The following is a 22,485-nucleotide window of genomic DNA, read 5'->3' as shown; positions in this document are numbered from 1 at the left end:
ATAACAAACGGTGCCAATCTGAGAGAGGAGAAACAATTCCACAAAAGGGATTTATGGGTAATGGAATAAACACTGAAGAATGATAACACTTTAAAGACTAACAAGATGGTTTAATAGGTGATGAGCTTTCGTGGGCCAGACCCACTTCCTCAGATCAAATAGTGGAAGAAAATTGTCACAACCATATATACCAAAGGATACAATTAAAAAATGAACACGTGTTCATTTTTTAATTGTATCCTTTGATATATATGGTTGTGATGATTTTCTTCCACTATGATCTGAGGAAGTGGGTCTGGCCCACGAAAGCTCATCACCTATTAAACCATCTTGTTAGTCTTTAAAGTGCTACACAGTCCTGTTTTTTGTTTCAGCTGCACCAGACTAACACGGCTACATTTCTACCACTATTGAAGAGTGATACTGTTGCATAGAAAGTGCAGCCTTAAGTTGTATTTGCTTCTACATCTTTTGCTAGGCAATGTTCCATGAAGGAATGCTGAACTGACCTAACAGGGCATTTCCAATCCCACTGCATTGATACGGCTGCACCTAGAGTGCAATGCTGGGTTCCCTTTAAAGGGGTACCAAGAGATCAGAGAATACCAACCAAGAATAAATGAATCAAAACCTTTCACCTGCAGAAATTGGCTTTGGGCAAAGTGCTGGCACTAATGAGTTGGAAGGTAAAAGAAGCAGGCATTGGGCACTATTAATAAATCAAGGGGGTGTATTAAAGCTTGAGAGTGATAAATTGAACTTGTATAGCAAGAAAAATGGCTTGACAAAAGGATAAGTGGGGAGTGGAGTGGTTTGCTGAGTGCAATAATTACAGCTCAGACAAGCTGGTTAGAGAAATATATGGAAAACCTAGCGCCGAGTGGCTGAGGCAGGTGGCTGGACTTTCCCTGGGAGTTCCTGCTGTAATGAAGCTGGTAATATTGGGTTACTATTTGAATATGGATTTTGCTCCCTAACTTCAGGTGGAAACAGTTAACAAAGGTGGTTTGCTGAAAAGGAGGCTGCCTCTCAAACCTCCTCCTATCTGACCTGACAGCAATTGTGAGTGGAAATCCTCACAGATGCATAAGAACGGCTATACAGGGTCAGACCAACAGTCCATCCAGCCCAGTATCCTGTTTGCCGACAGTGGCCAATACCAGATGCCTCAGAGGGAAGGAATACAACAGGTAATTCTCATGTGACCCTCTCCTGTCACCCACCTCCAGAGAAACAGAGTCTAGGGACACCATTCCTACCCATCCTGGCTAATAGCCATTGATGGACCTAACCTCCATGAATCTATCTATCTAGCTCTTTTTTTAACCCTGTAAAGTCCAACCCTACACCACATCCTCTGGCAAGGAGTTCCACAGACTGATGAGCTTCTGTTTGTTTTAAACCTGCTGCCTATTAACTTCATTTGGTGATCCCTAGTTCTTATATTGTGGAAATAAGTAAATAACTTTTCCTTACTCCCTTCCAGTGGGCCTCTCTAGTGAAGGCTCTGCTGCTGCTTGGTTCTGGGGTGGCTACTGCTCTTCATTTCCAAGAGCAAAATCCTCTTCCTCAGTCCAGGTAAACTAGCTGTTGGCAGGGAAGAAATGGACTCTTCCCTCCACCCAGCACGTCATGGCTCTTGTACTTTGGGGGTGAGTGATGGATCCATATCCAGGCTTTCTCCCAGCCCTGCAAACCCTGCATGCTTGACCATAGGGAGCTTGCTCCTTACTCTGAACTGGCTTTACACATCCCACTGCTGGAGCCAGACCTTCCTTGGCCAGAGAGCTGTGATGGCAGGCAGGACTGGCCTCCTGGAACTGGGGTCAGAAAGGGGTGAGGACTGCAAGAGGAAGCTGTACGAAAGAGAAAACATCACAGACATAGAAATTGTCAGGCTGGATCAGCCCTAGGGGCCATTAGCCAAGTATCCTGTCTTTGGCCAGTACCAAAGAAAGGTGAAAAATCCTGCAATAGACAGACATGTGGCAGATATAATCTGCTTCCCACCCTTATTCCACTTGCAGCTGGACCCCTCCAAACTCCACCCATCCCTCACTTGCCTTGCTTGCTAACCTTTGGAGGTGCTTGGAAACTATTCCGTGTAGTCCATACCCACAGACAGCAAGCCAGTGCTATATCTCACACACCTTGTGGTTTGTACCCAATCTGCATTCCTGGGAAGCAGAGAGTCAGCAGACCCTGATTGTACAGGAAAGTAGTCAAAAGAAATAGAAAGTAGCTGGCAGTTTCCCTCATGGCTAAGCCAGCCCATTTGCCTTCAGTGCTCTGTCTTGTAAGAGTTACCTTCAGTGGCTTGCCCCTTGTGAGATCCATTCTGTCCTTGTGCTAGAGGCAGTCCTGTGTGTTACCCCCAGGATCATATCCTTCCAGGGAAGTTACAGCACAGCGTAGCATTTATAGTGATAAAAACGTCCTCTTTGGAGACAGCATTGAGCAAAACATGGAGAGTTTCTTCCAGTCACATGCTACTGAAGGATGTATCAGCAATAGCTCTTCCATACAGAATTATAGCAACCACTCTTCTCATGTCACAGGCCCTTCCACCAATGTGCAGAAAGAAGTCTGTTTGTTCCACCATGTTTCTCGGGGCTTGTGGTTAAGATAATGGACTGGACAGAGGCTAGGTTTAGTTTGGGGCTCTGTCCCAAACTTTCTGCACCTTTAAGTAAGTTGTGTTGTCAGCTGGGGTCTTCCCGATGAGTTCCTAACAGGTCTCTAGCTCCATGGATGATGATAACCAAACGCTGCTTGTGGGTGTGCTCAATGATGTATGCCATGTTGATTTATACATTCATTAACACAGAAGATTCCAAGAGAGCCCCCGAAGACCACAAATCAGATAAGGATTGAAGGTGCCTGGCCGGGTTTATTGTTAAGCTGAGTACAGTAGTATTAGTCAGACTCCACTGAACCACTATGTATATGTACCCCCATAACAATGGAATCACTCAATCCGTGGGTGGTTCCACTGCATCCTAGGTCATCCAAAGACTATTCCTCCCAAGATACCACTTTATATACAGGTACAAACAATTTACACATCACTTCTGACGTGTCAGGTTACTGCCCTCTGACACTAGTTAGATATCACCCTGAACTGTACTTAATGATCTGATTAGATAGCCTCCATCCATCATGCTGTGATTTTTAGACCTTTTCCTGAGCCTGGGTCGGTGTCTATGGAGAGTGTGTACCAAGGACTTTTTTAATAAGCTGGTGGTACCATGTGCTTTCAAGTTATGTCCAATACCAATTACTGTTCTACACCTGGGCCTATTACCAATTAGTGTTTTGCACTCTCAGCCCTGTTCGTGCCAAGTTCTGTGAGCAGGGGCCTGCTGCTGGCTCACAGCTTTGCTTTGCTTTGTTAGCCAGGTTTTGTCCATTGTTAGCTAGGCCTCAGGCCTCAAACCAGGCCTGTGCTACATGGGCTTATGTTTCAGTCCTTCATCTTGCTACAAGTTGGTTAGTAGAGCTGGTTGGATTTTCTTCCCCCCGCTCCCACTGAAAATGTTGAATTTTGCTGAAAAACTGGGAGGTCTGGGGGAGCTCACTGGTGGCACCCACGGTAGTGAGGATGGGACTTCAGCTGCTGTTTGTCCAGCTCCAGTTCGTGGAGGCTGAGCTGCTAACCCTGGTCACAGCTACTGGCTGAGCAGGCTGCTGGTCCATGTCTGTGGTGCCTGGCTCTGGTTGCTGGCTTTTCAGTGGGGGAGGGCTGTGTGACCCAATCATGGCTGCTGATGGGCTCCTCCGTGAAGGGTGGCTCTGGGACTGCACCCTGGCCACCAGCAGAGCTCCTCTGGGGTGGGGGCAGAGGGCGCTGGGGCTGCCCAGCCCTAGTCTCCAGTGGTGCTGCTCTGGAGTGGTGGGACTGCTGGCTGGTGCTCCTGCCCCCAATCTGTGCTGTGGCCAAGAGCTGGGGGAAGGGGTTTCGGACAGGGGGGAGGGGTCACTTACCTGGGCTGGTGGCTGGCTACATGGAGAGCCCTGGCCCCAGCTGCTATTCTCTTCTTGTGCGGCTGCCTCCCTGTGGTCACTCTGCAGTATAATTGTCCCCTGTGCTCGCTGCCCTCATGGTCCCTCTGCAGTATAACTGTCCCTCTTATCGGCCATTCCCTTGCCCATATCCATTGTATCTAAATGTACACATTTACCTTTAGCAGAGAGGAAAGAAGGCCAGTATGGTGTACCAGTAAAAACTGGCTACTGGTACCAGCCCGTACATGGCCAATGTTAAAGTGCTGCCATGGCTACTTTATATAAGAACATAAGAGGGGCCATACTGGGTCAGATCAATGGTCCATCTAGCCCAGTGTCTTGTCTTCTATCAGTGCCCCAGAGGGAGTGAACAGTAATAATCATCAAGTGACCCACTCCTGTCATCTGTTTCCAGCCCCTAACAAACAATACGCCAGGGACACCATTCCTACCCATTCTGGCCAATAAGTATTGATGGACCTAACCTCCATGAATGTATTCAGTTCTTTTTTTGAACCCTGTTAAAGTCCTGGACTTCACAGCAAGCTCTGGCAAGGAGTTCAACAGGATGACTGTGCTCTGCACGAAGAAAAACTTCCTTTTGTTTGTTTCAAACCTGCTCCCTATTAATTTCATTTGGTGACCCCTAGTTCTTATATTGTGGTAATAAGTAAATAACATTTCCTTATTCACTTTTTCCACACCAGTCATGATTTTATAGACCTCTATCATATCCCCCCTTAGTCTTGTCTTTTCAGTCTTTTTAATCTCTCTTCATATGGGACTCGTTCTAAACCCCTCATCATTTTTATTGCCCTTTTCAGAACCTTTTCCAGTACTAAGGTGTCTTTTTTTTCCCCCCCTTAAGATGAGGTGACCACATCTTTACTCAGTATTCAAGCTGTGGGCATACTATGGATTTATATAGAAGCAATAAGTTACTTTCCGTCTTATTCTCTATCCCATTTTAAATGTTTCCTAACATTCTGTTTCTTTGTTTGACTGCTGCTGCACATTGCATGAATGTTTTCAGAGAACTACCCATAATGACTCTTAAGATCTCTCAGGTGGTTATAGCTAAATTACTCCACATCATTTTGTATGTATAGTTGGGATTATTTTTTCCAATGTACATTCCTTTGTATTTATCAATATTAAAATTAATTTGCCATTTTGTTGCCCAATCACCTAGTTTTGTGAGACTCTTTTGAAGCTCTTCACAGTCTGCTTTGTTCTTTGGTCTTAACCACCTTGAGCAGTTTAGTATCAATTGCAATTTTTGCCACCTTACTGTTTACCCTTTTCTCCAGATCATTTATAAATAGTTTAAATAGATTCCGTACAGGTACCAATCCTTTCAGGGACACCTCTCTCCATTCTGAAAACTGACCATTTATTCCTATCCTTTGTTTCCTGTCTTTTAAACAGTTACCAAACCATGAGAGGATCTTCCTTCTTATTCCATGACAACTAACTTTACTTAAGAGCCTTTCATGCTGGACCTTGTCAAAGGCATTTTGAGCATAACTATCCTGGAAAAGCCTCGTATTTGTAATGAAAGTAATTGAAAGTCTGGGGCCAAACTTTCTGAAATGCTTCAGAAAATCCCTCCCTTTTCTTTTCACAGGCGCCTTTTCTTCACTGCAGCAAACCTTTTTATTACATCCAAAGGGGAGCAAGTGCTGGAGTAACCAGGAGGTGGCAGCCATGGCATGCTTCTTTGGTATTGTTCTTCTGCAACCAGCAGGAGCATTAGAGCCCAGGAACAATCAATGGCATTTAAATGTTGTTTGATGGAACGGGTAGGTGGTGGTGAGGGGGGACAGGCTGGCATTTGACTGCAGCATGCGCACTGGAAAAGCTGGCTGGATTCCCAGCTCCCAAAGAAGGAATAAAACTCCCAGGCTTTTGGTGGCAAGGACTTTACAAAGGTTGTAAAATGTCACTGCAGGATGAGTGGAATTGGCATGCCCCCCATTCACACAGAAAAGCTGATGTTCCTGCAATGGCATTCCCACTTAGCTATACACCCCTTGGTTTAGTGGGGCTTGCAGGTGCTGATTGTGTTCCATGTGTTATCCAGTATGTTTTCCAGGTTCCTGGTAAGACACTCTTAGTTCTTATATGGCTCTCTTCCTCAGTCAATCCCAAAGTACATTATAAAGGAATCCAGTATCATCATCCCCATTTTACAGATGGGGAAACTGAGACACAGAGCAGTGATGCGACTTGGTCTATGTTCACTCAACAGCACTTAGGCAGCTGGTGGGCTAAAGGCACAGCCTGACATGTTGGCCAATATTTTCTCATTGTTTCCATGTGCTCCCCAGGCTGTATGTACCTCTCTGGGATTTCCTATCTCTGAGCTTTTCGGGCAGGAGCTTTTTGTTCTATGTTTGTACAGCATTGTAGCACCTGGTTCATGACGGTAGCTCCCAGGTGCTACAATAATACAAACAATAAATCACCATAATAATAGAGCCAGGACTAAAACTCCTAGCTTCATGTAGTGCACTACCCCCTAGACGACGCTACCTTCTCAGTCACATCCATCCAAACCATGTCCAGTGCAACCAAGAAGAGAATTTGGTACATAAGGGTCCATTTCCAATGGGCCAGATTCTATCCACTGGGTTTCACAGGGTGTAAATCAAAGAGAGAATTTGCCCCCAATGTGATTTGTAATATTGGACAGTCAAGAGGCTACAACTGAACTGGGTTCCAGGGTGCTTCATTCTGTACAAACACATCGTGAGAGATGGTCCCTGCACTTAACACCTCACAGTCCACATAGACAAGACAAAGGTGGGAGAAAGAAGGATCATGTCTCCATTTTATAGACCGGGACTGCACTACATAAAGACTAAGTGACTCACCCAATGTTACACATGGAGTCAGTGGCAGAGCCAAGTGTAAAATCTAGATCTCCTGAGCCCCAATCCACTACCTTAACTGTGTGACTGTCCTTCCTCTGTGAGACCTAGTTTATCTTACGACTTCATGCACATTGCAGTAGGGAGCAAAGGTGGTGGGGCACAGCCACTCAAAACTTGGGGGAAATGCTGACTTGTAATTGCTAATGTAGCTATAGTAGTTCTTGTGGCCTATGTAGCTGGTATCTGTTATGACTTTCTACTGCTCCTCTATTGGGGAAAAAGCCCAGCTTTCTGGCTGCAGGGGCACCTGCCATGCCTGTATTCTGATACCACCAGCTGCAGATGAGTCACATACACTGTGCTATCTTTCATAGCAACCTTACTTATGTTCTTTCTTGGGCTGTTGTTTTCTTAGCACCATTGCCCTTTATTTTAAGCTAACAGCTTGTGCCGGCTCTTAATGCTGAGCTTTGCAGTCATAGCTTAGTACTGCATAGACAATGAGCTCTGCAAAGTAGTATGGAACAAAAGGGGCTGGAGTGACAAATTCATGCAACAAGCACGGGGCTGCAGAGCTGTGCCGGTGCTGAACTATGGCACCTTACATGATTACAAAGGAAGCACGTGAGCGCTGCGTGGTACTGAGATCTCAAGAAGCGGTGAATTCTTACTTCAAGTGGCTGGTGTCCTTGCTCTCCAAGTCACCTTCCAGGGATGCAGGGGAAGATGGTGGAGAGAGGCTGCTGCGTCAGGGGGAGCGTCACGGGTGCAGAGGGGGAGAGGAGCCCTCCAATCTGTCGTTTCAGTCGTGCGGGGACATTGTTTGTCAGTTTTTCTTAGGCAGCTTCACTCACTACCTTCCATTCACCCTTCATGATTTACTAAATCGCTGGGAGTGCCTGCTTCTCTGCTGACCTCTTTCAAAGCAGATTTGGAGTGCAGCGACGAGCCAGGCCTGTTTGCATTTCCAGTGAAATCTGTCCCTAAAGAACACCCAAGGGACTGCTCTTTACCTGGGTGCTATAACAGATGGCTGCATAATGCGGTGCAATTAATACAGCCACGCCTGCAGGGGCTGAGAATTTACTGCCTGATAGGAGAGGTTACTGCAGCTAGGAGGTGACTAAGCACAAGTGTCCCTGTGCTTATTCCTAATACCCACATCCCAGGATCTCCCAGCGCTCTGAAGATACCACCATCCCCTATGAGATAGGGAAGCATTTTAGCCACATCTCACAGTTGAGGCGCTGGGGGTTGATCAAAGTCACACAAGGAGTTTGTGGCAGTGCTGGGAGTAGGCACAGTAGGGAATGTAGGAAGCCATATCAAAAAAGAGCTTGCTCAGAGGGAGTCGCTGCCTCACTAGTTAGGAGAGATTCTTCCACAAGTTCCAAATGGGGCAAATGGAACTGATCCCGGAAGTGGGGCTAGCAGACTCTCCCAGAGCATAGGGACCACGACACAGTCTGGGAGCTGCTGGTGTATACTGTCTGGACAGAGGAGAGTTAAGGCAAGAATTGGATTGTAGCTTTCCAGGGGATTCTGCCTAGGTTTCTCATGTTTTAAGTTTGTGTTTGGGGGTTTTATGCTGGCTTGGCTCAGCCAGAGGCAGAGACACTGCAAACTCCCAGTGGTGGAGCAGTGCAGTGCAAACTCCCAGTGCAAAGTTGGTGAAAAGTGCAGATTTGTCGAAACTCAACTTTTGGCAGGAGAGGGCTGGATTTGACAGAACTTTTGCCGGGCAGGCGTCTGCGTGCACATGTGCACAAGGATAGCGCAGCACTGTGTGCATGGAGGGGTGAAAATAGCTAAGTGGTTAGAGGTTCATCTTGCTGCAGGCTGGGAAATGTGTGAAACCTCCAATATGATTGAGGGACGGGGAAACCATTCCCCACCCAGCTGGCCTAACAGTGAAGCAGCCCTAGGAAGAGAATCCAGGAGTTCTGCTTCCCCAGTGGGAATGGGCCTGGGGCACGTGTCGCTGTTCAATAGAACAACCCTGTGAGGGCGGCTGAATCTCTACTGTCCCTGGAACATCATCTGCCAGTGCCGGGGGGAGGGGGGTGGAGAGAGAGCCAGGGAGCTGCTCAGTGATTTCACAATCCTTGTTAATGAAGCTGCTCAGCCGGCCACTAACTCCTAGGGGCTTAGGAGCTGGGCCGTAACTGACAGGGTGTCAATTTTTGTCCCACTAGCTCCTTCTATGGTTCTTCCTTTCACAGATCTGAATCTACGGTTCCCGCTTCCCAATTACTGTGCTCTCAGGAGGGCCTTTTCAATTAGCCCATTAGCCCATTTAGAGGTTCTCAAAAACCCCTCATTGCTGAGTTCGCTCAAAGTTATTCACGGTGCTTGCTTGCTTAGGTGAGACGCCGATGCCTAGGGGAAGTGGCCTCTGCAAAGTGCCTGTCTCCTTGCCAAATAACCCGGGGCAAACCCAGAGCTTCCTAACCATGCTGATGTTATTCTGCAGCCCTCCCAGGGCTCAGTCCCAGCATGAATGCCGCACGCCCCTTCCTCATGCATTGGGCACAGTTAGGCAGCTGCGGAGCAGGCTTCACTTTGAAACCTCCCCTCCTTAGGGGGAGAGGGAATGACAGTCACACTCAGGGCCATCTTTAGGGGTGTGTGGGTCCCGGGATGCCCCTCCCCACCCCCATGCTCCAACCCAGGCCCTGCCGCAATTTGTCTCACTCTTCCCATCCTCACTTGTACCCTTCCCTCGAGCCTCCACCCTCTCCTGCCCCCATTGCAGCCCTTTCCCCAAGCACTGCAGTCCAGGGAATTATTGGGGCTGGCGTGGGGTGGCAACTGGGGTCGGGCCCCTGAACTCACCATGGTGGCAGGAGCCATGGGAAGCAGAGCAGAAGTGGAGTGACCCAGCCCACTCCATTCCCGAGGGAGAGCTACGCAGCAGGTGGGTCACTACTTGCCACAGTTCCCCTGCCACGGTGTGTGTGTGGGGGGGCCCGACCCCTGTAATCTCCCAAGCAGCCCTGATGAGGTAGGAGCTAACCTCAGTCTGGGGGTCCGTCTCATCAGGCCAGGGTGCCGGTCCCAAATCATCCTATGGATGGGACAGCTCTGGTTACGCGGTCTCCTTTACCAACTGTCCCCCGGGGCAGGGGAGCAGGAGCTGCTGTCCATAGGATCAGGTGGCCATGCAGCGATGAGGTGCAAGAATTCCTCCCAGAAGCCAAGCTGGATGTGAACCAGCAGCACCCAAGGCATAGCTGGGGCAAAGCAGTCCCAGGAGAGGGCTACAGGCTATGAGCAGCTCCCTGAGCCACTCAGCCCTTGGGTGGATTTGCTTGAGACCCTAATAGGACCAGCCACAGTGTCAGACAACTGGCCTGCTTAGCCCAGTAGCCTGACTTCTGGCAGGGGTCAGTGCTAAAGAGGGAGTGGACAGACCAGGCATCGTTGTGTCTGGCAGTCTGAGGCATGCTCAGGCATGAGGTTGTGTCCTGAACATCTTGCCTAATACCCATTGATGGACACATCCTCCATGAGTGTATCTAGCTGCTGTTTGCATCTGTTACAGTCTTGGCCTTCTCAACACCTCTGGAAGTGAGTTCCACAGGCCGACTGTGTGTGGGGTGAGGAAATGCTCCCTTCTGTTTGAAACCCGGCGAACCCTGGCTCTCGTGTGATGGGAAGAGATAAAACACCTACGTTTTCCTTTTCTGCCCACCATTCCTGGTGTTAGAGACCTCTATTACCCTCCCTCCCCGGCCGTCTCCTTTCCAAGCTGAACAGTGCCAAGGTTATGAATCTCTCCCCATGTAGTAGCTGTTCCAGCGTCCTGAGCATTTTTGTTGCCCTTGAATGCATGGGGTCTTGGCCCTTCACACCACCTCTTCCCTGTCCAATCGCACAAATTCCAGAGCAGCAGCAGAACCAAAAGGAAGTGTGTTGCGTTCACCTGTGAGCTGAGAACACAGAGGCACCTGTCCGGGAGAACCCAACTCCTGCCACACATTTTGCATGCAGGAGAGTCACCCCTGCAAGTTCTTCTGGACAAATGAAGTGACAGCTGAGCAGCATTGAGGACAAGGCAGCAGGGCCCTTTCCTGGAGCTGTCTTTTTGCCCTGCTTCCCCCATGCCCATGCTGTTTGCACACACGTTTACTTGCCTTGCCGGTGGAGAACCTCTCCTACAATAAGGGTGTTGGCATCCTGATTTCGTGGCTGGGAAAGGGCCCGGGTGTGTGTGCACATTGGCTAACTTGCTACTGCTCCCAAGGGAGTCGTGGAGCTCATGGATGAGACAGGCCTCTCTCTCCAAAAGGGCTGGAAGCACAAGTGACCGGACCAACACATGCTGAGGAAGCCCTGATTTCAGCTGCAGTTGTGCATCCCCGGCACTTTCTAAAGAAGGCCCCACTGGCCAGCTGTTCCAGAGAGCACCGCACCCACTATCATGTGATTTCACACTGGAAAGGGGGTTAAATGCAGGCCAGGTCAGTGCCTGAATCCCAAACCATCCCTAAGAACTTCACCCCAAACCCTAGTTCTGTAGGAGCAGAAAACGTGGGCTGGAACAAGATCTGAATACAAGTCTGACTTGGCCTCTTTCCCTGTTGGCTCGGGCCCCCAAATCCAGTTGTATTCAAGGCTGTGTCCCATCTTCAGCAGCCTCCCAAAAGCCTGAGACCCTTTCTCCCTGAAGCAGGGCCCCCGGTGGCCAGACTGAGGGGAGGAGGGTGTCACACGGTGAGCTCCATTTCATTCTGCACACACCATGTTGGTTGTCACCGTCAGTCTGTCTTGGAACCTCCCAGCTGAGGAAGGCACCCGGTGGAGCGGAGAGCCTGGCTAACCTGGGCAAGGCTAGTTACTCTAGACACTGTCCTGTCGCAGGTGGGGCGCCCTGAGGAGGCTGGCGGTGGGAGAGCTCCCAAGACCCATTTCTCAGCTGCCAGCCCATCCACAGGAAGGAGCCCGAAGGGGGGAAGGAGTCGCAGTTCCTCTGCTGAGGGCCAGTGGCCGCACGAACACAGAGCGCGCTCTGAGAAGGAGGCTGACCGCCACCACTTCTAGGCTGGCCAAGCCAAGAAGACAAGATGGGCGGCCTGGGCTAAGGCAGGGGATTTTCAAACTTTTTTCTCATGATGCAGTTGAAGAAAATTGTTGATGCCACAACCCGACGTAATGTGACTAGAGCAGCGGTTCCCAACCTTTTCCAGAGCGTGACCCATTTTGACAATGCAGGAAGACTTGGTGACCCAAGGTGATTCAAAAAATGTGTGAATGGCTCCTTAAGAGTCACCTGGCAACCATTTTGAAATGTAACGGTGACCCATATTTGTAGGCTCCGGGATGGGGCTGAGGAGGAGCTTTGGGCTGTAAGAGGGGGCTTTGGCTTTGGGGGGGTCAGAGCAGCGGCAGGAGGGCTACCGTGAAACGCTCCCAGTCAGCGGTACAGCAGGGGGACCAAGGCAGCTTCCTGCCTCTTCTGGCACCACGGACCATGCTGCCCCCAAAAGCAGTCCGCAGCAGGTTCCCAGCAAATGGGAGTGCGGACAGTGGCGGCCCGTCAAAACAGGCGATTTAGGCGGTCGCCTAGGGCACCAAGATAAACTGTTTTTGGAGGCGGAGGTGCCGATTGCGCACTGATCGTGTGTTTCGCTTAGGGTGCTAGTTGCCAGCAGCTCATCTTGGGCCGCTCCTGAGTGCAGAGATAAAGCTCGGGGCAGGGGTAGTGAATGGAACCCTGTGCACCGCCCTCTTTCCCCCCCAACCCCCACGTACAAGCAAGGCCTGTTGCTGGCTTCTTCTGGGGCCCAGCACAGCCTGTGGTGCCGAGACAGGCAGGTAGCTGCCTTAGCCTCCCCACTGCTCACCTGATCCCTTTGCAGCAACAAGACCCAGGGCCCGACAGTCTTGGGCCGTGACCCCTCGTTTGAAAACCACTGGTGTAAGGACACTGGCCAGCCCTCAGACTCAGAAGGGGGCTGAGAGCAGACTGGGCTGGTTGTTATATTCCACAGCCCGGGACTCGCTGGGGCTTTCAACAGTAAAGTGATGGTAGATCAGAAATCCCTTGGCTACCCTGTGTTCCCTGCTTGCCAGCTGCCCGGTCCTTGGAGGGGTTAATAGAGAAGGGCAGAGGGCCTGCAGGCAAGGGAAACTCTGGGGGAGCAAGCGTAAAGCGGCAGGGCAGGAAAGGCAGGTCCTGGGGTCCGAGATAGCTGGCTTGGGGTGGGGGATCCGCTGAAGGCGTCAGACACAGTCTGCCTCTGGGAGTGAACCCAAGCAGCCAGAGCTAGGCCTGCCAAGGAGACGATGGCAGCAGTTGGCTTCACTCAAAGCCGCCTGGTGTCTGTGCAGAGCAGGGAAGCCAGTGAGCTGCTTACTGGCTCCCTGCATAGAGCTGCAACCCAATACTTTATCAGCTCAGTGTCTGCCTCTGTAATGACAGGGAGCCTTCAGAGGGAGCCAGCCAGTCCCTTCTCTGCCACTGTGCCTTGTAATTAACCCCTTGGTGACCGTCCTTGTGACTCCTCACCTGAACAAGGTGAGCTGAATGTAATCCTGTTATTTATACTATCCTAATGCCTAGGAGTCTGAGCCCTGAACCCGGCGCCAGGCGCTGTACCAACACAGGACAGAAAGACAGTCCCTACCCCAGGGGCATCATCCCTGAGTCTCCTGCCACCCCAGAGGACACATAAATCCCCCAGTTCTAGGAGTTATTTATTCCACCAAGAGGCCCCAGCTGGGTGTTGCATAAACAGCAAACTTACAGTCTACTAGGCAGATGCAGGGAGGAAGGTCGAACAGGCCCAGAGAGTGTCCTTGTTCCCCATCCTGTGTCCTAGCCATTAGGTCATGCTGCTAGCCATTTTCTGCTTCCTCTCTGGCTGCACCTTTTCCCCCTTCTGCTGCCAGAGAGCAAGACAGCCTGGTTTGCTGCTGCTCCTATAGCTACACCTCAAGTGTATCTCCACTGTGATGGAGAGGGGATGCAATGGAGAGGGGATGCCAGCTGAGGGCTGGGGGGAGGGGAGGAGGAGGAGGAGAGAGAGAGAGAGAGAGAGAGTGTGTGTGTGTGTGTGTGTGTGTGTGTAAGTAAAAATTGTTCTCCTTAGCCTCTGAGGACAGGACAAGAAGCAATGGGCTTAAACTGCAGCAAGGGAGGCTTAGGTTGGACATCAGGAAAAACTTCCTATCTGTCAGGGTGGTTAAACACTGGAACGAATTGCCTAGGGAAGTTGTGGAATCTCCATCTCTGGAGATATTTAACAGAATGACTCCTTTGCCTCCCTAGTCCTGCTGCGCACCTCAAGTTCCAAGAGCTACTATTTCAAGCCATCCTTTCTTGTGTCCCCAGAGCCTCCTGGGGCTTCTGATTCCCAGTCTGAATCTTCTCAATTAGACCTTATTCTGATGCCTTCCCCACTTGGGTTGTCTTTAATTATTTATTGCATTTTTTCTTCCCCTCTGTATCTTCAGCTTCTTTCAAGTGATTATTTTCTTTCGTTTCCCTTCAGCTGTGGCTCTCCCTGCTTCCCTGCAATTAATGTTCTTTCTCCCGCTTGTTTTTATCTCACTCTGCCTTTTGCTCTCTGCAAGATCTCTCTGTTCATGCAGCTTGCATAGCTGGACTTTTCACTTAGCTTCTCTGGCCTGCCTCACCGTAGTTTTTTCTCGGGAATCTTCTTTTTTTCCCCACCCCAGCCAGCTTTTCTTCTTGGTCTCTTAGGGTTTCTTCATGGCTTTTTTCCCTCATCTTCACAGCATTGACAGAGCTTCTATTCTATTCTATTCTATTCTATTCTATTCTATTCTATTCTATTCTATTCTATTCTATTCTATTCTATTCCTTGTACTACTCACAGATCAATATTTGCTCTTCACCTGGCCTTTCTTTTCTGAATGCTTCCACACCCAGGAAACTGACTCTAAGTCAAGTAACTTTTCTCCTGTACCTACCTAGGATTGCTAATGTACAACAGATCCCCCATCACTGGCAACTCTTAAATCAAGCTTGGCTTTTTTTAAAAGACATTCTCTCGTTCAAAAGGAATTCTTTTTGGGGCTGATCTTTGATCTGCATCGTGCCAAGGGTCAGGCTAGAGCAGGTGATCACAATGGTCCCTTCTTGTCCTTGGATGTCTGTGAGACTAGCAACTGCAATAGATTCATCCTCAGCAAAACAGCACAGTTACTCAGGGCCCTGTGAAGTCAGACAAACATCCTGGCTCCCTTTCCAGGCATTCTCAGTCAGGGTGTGTTCCTATTATAGATGGTCACAAAACGGCGGTTTCCTCCTGGAAAATGTAGACCAAAGTGAAACTGTTCTCGGTGAAAAATTCTGGCCTTTGGTTGTTAAGAGAGATGTAGCTCTGCTAGTTCACCTAGTGGGTGTCCATGTAACCTCACACTAGGGCTTCATTTGTAATGAAAGAGGTGCCAGGACCAGGGGCATTGGAACACGGGGGCTAAAACTGGAGTCCAGCCCAGGTAAGAGTAGCTATGGACTGGGCTCAGGGGATTCCCCCTGCCCAGTCTACAGTTCCCCACAGCTGCCCTGGCAGCTCTTACCATGGCCCGGCTGTGGCTCTTCAGCCCTGTCCTCCACTTGGCCAGGGCAGAGCCTCAGAGGGGAGTGAAGGGGGGCCCACAAAGGGGCAGAGCCTCATGGTCTCCCCTCCCCCCCATTAAGAAGACTCCATCACCCCTAGCTGGGGCGCAAGCAATTTCTTTACATTGGTCCTGGGTCTCAGCCCTGGCAAGCCTGGGCACAGAGCTCTGCCTCAGAGATATGTTTGAGTCACAATGCCATGGGCTCTTGTCTGTGGTCACCTAGGTTCTGGAGAGCTCTAGGGTAATTGCTCCAAACACTGAGGGGCACCTGTCCTCATTCCTAGGGGGTAAAATTCACGCCTGTACAGAGGCCTGTGTGCCACTTAAGTCCTCTGACTAAGCTTTACAAGTGGGACTGAAGGGGAAGACTGTGTTGCACCGAGGGAGTTCGGCAGGGCCTGCCGCGGAGAGAGGCCAGCTCTGCACCAGGGGTGCTCCACTCCATATAGCTTATCCCAAAGGTGATTGCTCAGTCACTTCCGTACAGTGTGTAAACGGCTGCCAAGGAGGCAATACTGGACATTGCAGGGCTCTTTAATCCAGTGAAAAAAGGCAGAACCAGACCCAGTGGCTGGAAGCTGAAGTCAAACAAATTCCACTCAGAAATTGGGCACCACTGTTCACAGTGCGGGGGATTGACCAATGGAGCAGAGAAGGGAAGTAAAATCCTGTTTAGAATGTTAGCTGGTTAAACTGTCAGCTGGGCTGCTGCGTCATGCTGCAAGTGGGGGGCTGCTGCAGCCAGACTGGGCTGGGCCCATTGCACTGCACTGCAGGTGGAGGGCTGTTCCAGCCACACCAGGCATTGGTTAACTGGTTACAGGTAAGCATCACCTGGTAAGGGTGATACTTACTGGGTGACTGGTTAACGGGTTACCTGTTTATATCCCTAGAGCAGACTCCCAAGGAAAGTGGGGGATTCTTCCGCAAATTGAGATTGGAGGTCTTGCTAGGAGAGCTGCTCTAATTAAATCCAAGCTTTTGGGCTCCACACTGGTGACTAGCTGAAATTTCATGACCGGTGCTATCCAGGAGGTCAGACTGGATGATCTAATGGTCTCTTCTGGCCATAAAGTCAGTGACTCTATAAATGTCTGTGTATCGTATACTGGCAAAGCACTTTTAATGCAGTCACAGATTTACCGGCAGTCCCACACTTTTGCTGGGATTGTTTAGGGCTTGTCTACATTTGCACGTTTTGTTACCAAAACCTGCCCTTTGGTGACAAAACAATGAGAGAGTTTACACTGCAGTGTGACTTTTGTTGGGAAAAATATCCAGTTTTGGCAACAAAAAACTTCCAGCCCTGAGAGAGATGTTTGTCTTTTCCCTTCCCTTTATTGTTGTCGACTCTGCTGTTTGTTTTGTTGAAAGAACTGGCTTCCTCCAGTATCCCACAATGCCTGCCCTGGTGGCTGTGCTCAGTGTTTTATGCGATCTCTGCTGCCCTGCAGATATGTGCTCCTCTCCTGTCAAAGCTCCAGGAAGTATCTGACAGCTGAGTGAGCCGCTCCCTTTGGGGAACAAAGAACAAATCATTAGAGTGGTTTTGTTCCGCCCTGCACTAGAAAGATAGCAGCACACAGACTGCTGCTGCAGAGGACGGGCTGAAGAGACTGCTGTGCTGCTTTGATTTTCCTCAGCACAGAGAGCTCACAGAGCTATGAGGGAATCCCAAGAAGCACAGGGATCAGCTCTGCCTTCCCATAGCACTGCACTGTGAGATGCTTACCCACATTGCTTTGCTCTATCTGTCCACAGGGTGCTAGCAATGTGGCCAGAAAATTTCCACAGTAGGAGGCAAAAAAACTGGTTTGACCAATTTTCACTTTTGGTGACTTTTGCCTGTTGACAGCACTTTTGTCACCAAACCTTCCCAATGTAGACATAGCGTCCTGGCGTGAGTGTGGCATCCTGTCGAGCAAAACAGTTTACACTGGTAAAAGCACAATTTTGCCAGTATAGGGACATCTCCACTTTTGTACAGCACCTAGCACAATTGGGGTCGTTGTCCATGACCTAGGCCCTACCACAAGACAAATAATAAATACATGAGGGGCTTTTATTGGTGCAGTTGTGTCAGTTGGGGTTCACGCTTTCTTGCATCCCAGTTGCCATATCTATGCAGGCAGAAAACTAGTGTAGATCCGGCCCAAGATACTCCTCATTCTACTTACTGGATACTTACCATGATCACAGGGCCTAGATATTTGAGTGCCTCACAATTCCTCATGTATTTATCCTCACAATGCCCCTGGGACTCAGGGACTTGCTGTTTTCCCTTTTGTACAGACAGGGAAACTGAGGCAAGGAAGGGTTATGTGACTTCCCCAAGGCTGCAAATTGAGCCATAGTCTGGGCTAGAACCCAATCTCTCTGAGCCAGGCCTTGTCTATACACACAGGTAGTACTGCTTTAATTATACTGGTGTTGTGAAGGTGGTATGACCCCTAGTGTGAATGGTCTCAGACTAGTACAGCGGTGTTTACCTCAGTACAAGATACAAGGTGGGTAGGGAAATATCTTTTGTTGATAGAAAAAGGGTCAACCTTTCAAGCTTGTTGTTACCCCAGAATGCCTATTCACTTACGGGCAGGGTATCAGCTCTGTAGCCTAGTTTAACTGCATCCAGAATTACAGCTGGATGGGTAGATCGGTAAAAATCACACCCCAAACTGACCCTAATTATGCTGGTACAAAACTGCGTGTAGCCCAGGTCTTAAATCCTGCGCTAACCATTGGACTATGCTGCCTTCCCATCACGTATGTAAATATACTAGGTGTCCCCTTGAATGTATCAGAAACATGTGTCTGAGCACATCAGCGTAAAGCACTGCCCAGCACGGGCTGATCCAGCACTGCAGCCTAACAACACTTTCTGCTGAAGTTGGGTATTTCCCCCGAGACGCCGCGCAGGGAGCTGCCGCAGTGAAAATGCTGCAAGAGGCCCAGGCACTGTAATATTCCAGGTGCACCTGAGTGGAAGAGCTGGAGAATGAGTTACTCTCTGATTCCGTTTGCCTTGAAAAGCCGCCTGATCAATTATTCAGTGCTGCAGCCACGCCAGGTGGTTATAAAAAGATGACTGCAGGCACAGGGCAAGGTGCCCACCCTGGGGAAGCTGGCTCACTATCTCGGCTAGGTTTGCTCTGCTACTGGAATTCACACAGGAAAGGAACAATCCAGGGACAGGTTATTCCCCCGAGAGGACATTTGCTCTCGCTCAATAGAGGACATAGATGTTAGTGACAACAGCCCAGGGAACAGCGAGTGAGAGGCGTTTGCAGAGAGGCGAGTGAGAGCCAGTCCAACACGGGCGGGCTCTCCTGCACGTCTCGTCATCCTTATTTTGCAGAACGAAAGCCAGCAAAGTGGTGTGTGTTCGCTCCCCTGCTCTTCCTCTGCCATTCCAACAGCAACGCAGAGAAAGCGCTTGTGACGTTTTACCTCCTCGTGGTGGTGCTGGGCTGACTCCCAGCTGCTGCAAGTGCAAGAAACAGTCCATGCCCCCTGGATTTCTCGTTTGTAGAAACACCTGCTCAGAGGGCAGCTAGCATTCACTGAGCATGGGTGTTGCAGAGTGGCCTGTCTGGGAGTGGGAAGGTTGTTTTTTGTCCCCCAGGCCCTGTCTACACTAGGGCAGTGTCAGTGGTTTCGGGATCTCAGTATCCTGCTCTTCTGGGTGGATGCAGTGATCCCAGCAAAGCGAGGCTGCTACTCTTCACCCCCACGTGATGTAGCTAGGGCGACAGAAGTGTGTCATGTGGGTGTGGGTGGGGAACCACCCCATCCTGTCCATGGAGAACAGCAGGCGCTCTGTGCAGGGCACCTACAAAGTAGAGATTTGAACCAACCCGTCTGGATCCAAACACTGCATCAGGGCAACTAGAGAGCCCGCGGGAGACATTGGGGTGGGACGTAAAAAGTGCCTACATAAAATATGTAGCCCAAATATCAGGACTTTCCCTATAAAATCAGGACATTTGGTCACCTTGGGTGTGGCAGTGTGTCAGGGATGCCCCCCGATCCTGCACCCGGTAGCAGCAAGATGAGTCTCTGCCAGCCAGTAAAATAGAGAGGGTTTATTACTTCTCCAGGATACAGCACAACATAGACGTGATGTGGGTATAAGGAGTCAGGGCCAGGCAGCCTAACTCTCCTTGGGTAGGGGGTCCATGGGCCCCGACCCCTCAGTACTCAGCTTAGTCTCTTCCCTTCATGTTTTTCCAGACAAGACTGACTCTTCCCCAAACCACACCCTTCCTTTGTTCAAACTCCTTCCCTCTCTGGTGAGTACCAGTTGGGCCATGGTCTACACATCAGGGCCTTCAGGGTGACTCCCCTGCTGGGCAGTGCTTACAGACAGACTCCAGTAGGGGTCATCCACAGCCCAAGCATTGTGCCCAGCAAGTGGACTGTACCCCCACTACATCACATTAGGGTGTCTGAAACCCTAACCCAAACTCATTCTACCCCTGGCCTTGCTTCTCTATTGGGATGAATGCTCCTTCAGGCCCAGCTAGAGCTGCCTCCTTCAGGCCCAGCTAGGGTTGCCTTTATATATTAAAAAAAAAAAAAACCTACAAGACTTAAGCAAAAAAAGAAAAAAAACCCATTAAAACAGCATGTCCCCTTTAAGAGTGAGTGCAGGGATAGGAATAGGGGAGCAGTTGAGCACTAAGACCCAGGGGAAGCTTCCCTTTGGTCAACAGCCATTTTGTGAGGGCAGCCTTGCGGAACCAGGTAAGCATGGGGGCTGGGGAGGGAGGGGGCTGGAGGAGTTGGGGGAAGGCCAGGTGCTGAGTGTTTGTAGGGTTGCCAGGTGCCCGGCATTTTCACCTCCTGGCCTGGGGAAAAAATCAGAAAATACTGGACATTTTAGGTGTCCGGTATTCTGAATTTTTTTACCGGACAGGAGGTGAAATACCGGACTGTTTGGGTGAATACCGGACACATGGCAACCCTAGGCCCAGCTGGAAACTCCAACATGGTCGCCTCCCATAGGCCACTGTAACAGCTCTCACACACGTCCCCTTTCGGTCACTGGCTGCTCTCACCATCCCCTTCCCTGTACTCACATTGCCAACTTCTGCCAAGTATCGAATCCCTCCAGCCTTCACTGCTGTGTGGGATACATTTTGTTACGTGCACCAGGCATGCACAGATGTGCAGCACCACTGGAAACCCTTTATTAGGAACACTGGCCCTGGCTGTGTTCTCCCACAGTGCGCCAGCCTGTGTGTTTGTGCCAGTTTGGCCCGGGCACAACAGTAATTTGCTGCTGGCTTGGGCCAATACTGGGCTACAGTCCCCTGGAGTAAGGAGAGGGCACAGAGAGTTGCTCAGCACCAGTGAGGCTGAGGACATGGGCCACTGAGGCGGTGAGCCTGCAGACACACCCTGTCCACTGCCTGACGCCGGTCGCCCTGTGCAGGTTTCTGTGCCCTGTTTGGCTGTCATATACACCGCCGTGTGAAATCGGAATTCTCCTGTCCTTAAAGGACCAATTAGAGAGAAGAAAGGGGGGAGGCCGGCTGCTGTGCTAACGATGACTTGTTACAGAGACCCAGTTAATAACCCTGAGCCAGTGCTCTCCAGGGTGTGACCGCATGGCGCTGATGCCATTCAGTGTAGGTTGCGTTTGGCCCACGGTGTGGTTTGTGTGGGTGCTGTGGGGCTGGTGCCTTGCTTCTGCAACCAGCCTTGTGGGTTCTCCAGGCTCATTAGTGCCCACGGGTGCTTTGGGCACCTTTGAGGAGGTGGGGGCCGAATGCAGATGTTCAATCGTCTTTTCCTGGGGGGATGCTTTGCATATGCCCCACTGCCAGAGAAAGAGTTAATAGGAGCCAGAGGGCAATTAGCACACTCCCCGGGCTCAGCTGAGGGGGAGGAGCTGGCTAAATCAAGGCTGAGACCAACTGAGAGTAGTGGAGGGTGATTAAGAAGGGCAGGAGAGTCATGCTGGGGTCCTCCCTTGAGAGGGGAGCTTTGGAAAGGGCTGGGAGAGAGACTAGGAAGGACCCAGCCCGCAGATAATAGGGTGGGATGAAGAGTCCGGATTCCAGCCCAGGATATCTGTGGCAGGCAGCTCCCTCGGGTGCCCTGCTGGCCTCTGAGGAAGGTGAGAGCCCCCAGTGCAGGGGAGATGGGCTGGAGGCCTGCGTGATTCACCCTGGAAGGGGTGGGAATGAATGTGACATGGGCCAACTCCTGGGAAGAAACAGCCTAGACTGGAGTGGTGAGGAGAGCCTGCTCCACCATGCCCACCTGAGGGCATATGCCAGCCGGTGAGTCACTGTCTCCTTTGCTTATGGACTTCAGGCTAGATCACTGCTCTCAGCCAGGAGTACTATGCCCCTGAGGGTGCACCAAGATCTTCCAGGAGTACAGCCACTCATCTAGATATTTGCCTCGTTTTAAAACCGGCTATGTAAAAAGCACTAGCAGAGTCAGCACCATCTCCAGGGTCATACAATGACTCGTTTGTACTGCTCTGTCTACTATATGCTGAGGTGTAAGGACAATATTTATACCCCAATTAATTTATCGTATAATTGCATGGTAAAAATGAGCAAGTCAGCAAGGTGTCAGTACTGGTGTGTTGGGATACATCTGTATTGTTGTGTCTGTGTAAGCAAGTTGTTTTTAAGGGAAGTGACACTTGGGGGTAGGCCAGACAACCCAGACTCCGGAATGGGGTGCGGTAGTCTGGAAAGGCCAAGAGCCGCTCTACTAGAGTCTCCAGTGGGGCAAATCAGCTTCGCTCCCCTGGTTTCACTGGGCCGATGATATTGGTGTCAGCAAAGCTGGGCTGATGGATGCTGGCTGGGGATCTGCCCCAGTGCATTCTGGGTTATGTGCATTGCTGGGCCAGCTACTGCATGTATTATCCTCCCTATGTGATCCTGAGGGGTGTTGAGCCCTTAACGTCAGTGGGCGTTAGAGGTACCACAGCCCCATTCAGGATTAGACACTAAACTGTGTGCTGAAGGCTGTCGGCCTGATGCTCTGC

The 22,485-nt window shown here is 50.3% G+C and overlaps 1 protein-coding gene across 4 annotated transcripts in view; it reads left to right on the top strand.

Annotated features, from left to right (window-relative positions):
* Positions 1-22,485, top strand: part of LOC112544163 (uncharacterized) — a 41,682-nt gene that overhangs the window by 10,779 nt on the left and 8,418 nt on the right. The window contains exons 2-3 of one of the 4 annotated variants that reach the window (XM_089772091.1): positions 984-1,190; positions 5,633-13,864. The gene's annotated coding sequence lies outside the window, so the exon portion shown is untranslated. The other 3 variants (XM_075904933.2, XM_089772092.1, XR_012897097.2) reach the window with 3 other exon arrangements.

The sequence above is a fragment of the Pelodiscus sinensis genome, chromosome 21 (assembly GCF_052426305.1).
Source record: "Pelodiscus sinensis isolate ZL-2025 chromosome 21, ASM5242630v1, whole genome shotgun sequence".
Classification (NCBI taxonomy): Eukaryota; Metazoa; Chordata; order Testudines; family Trionychidae; genus Pelodiscus; species Pelodiscus sinensis.
The sequence above is the reverse complement of the archived record's forward strand: the minus strand, read 5'-3'. Positions and strand labels throughout refer to the sequence as shown.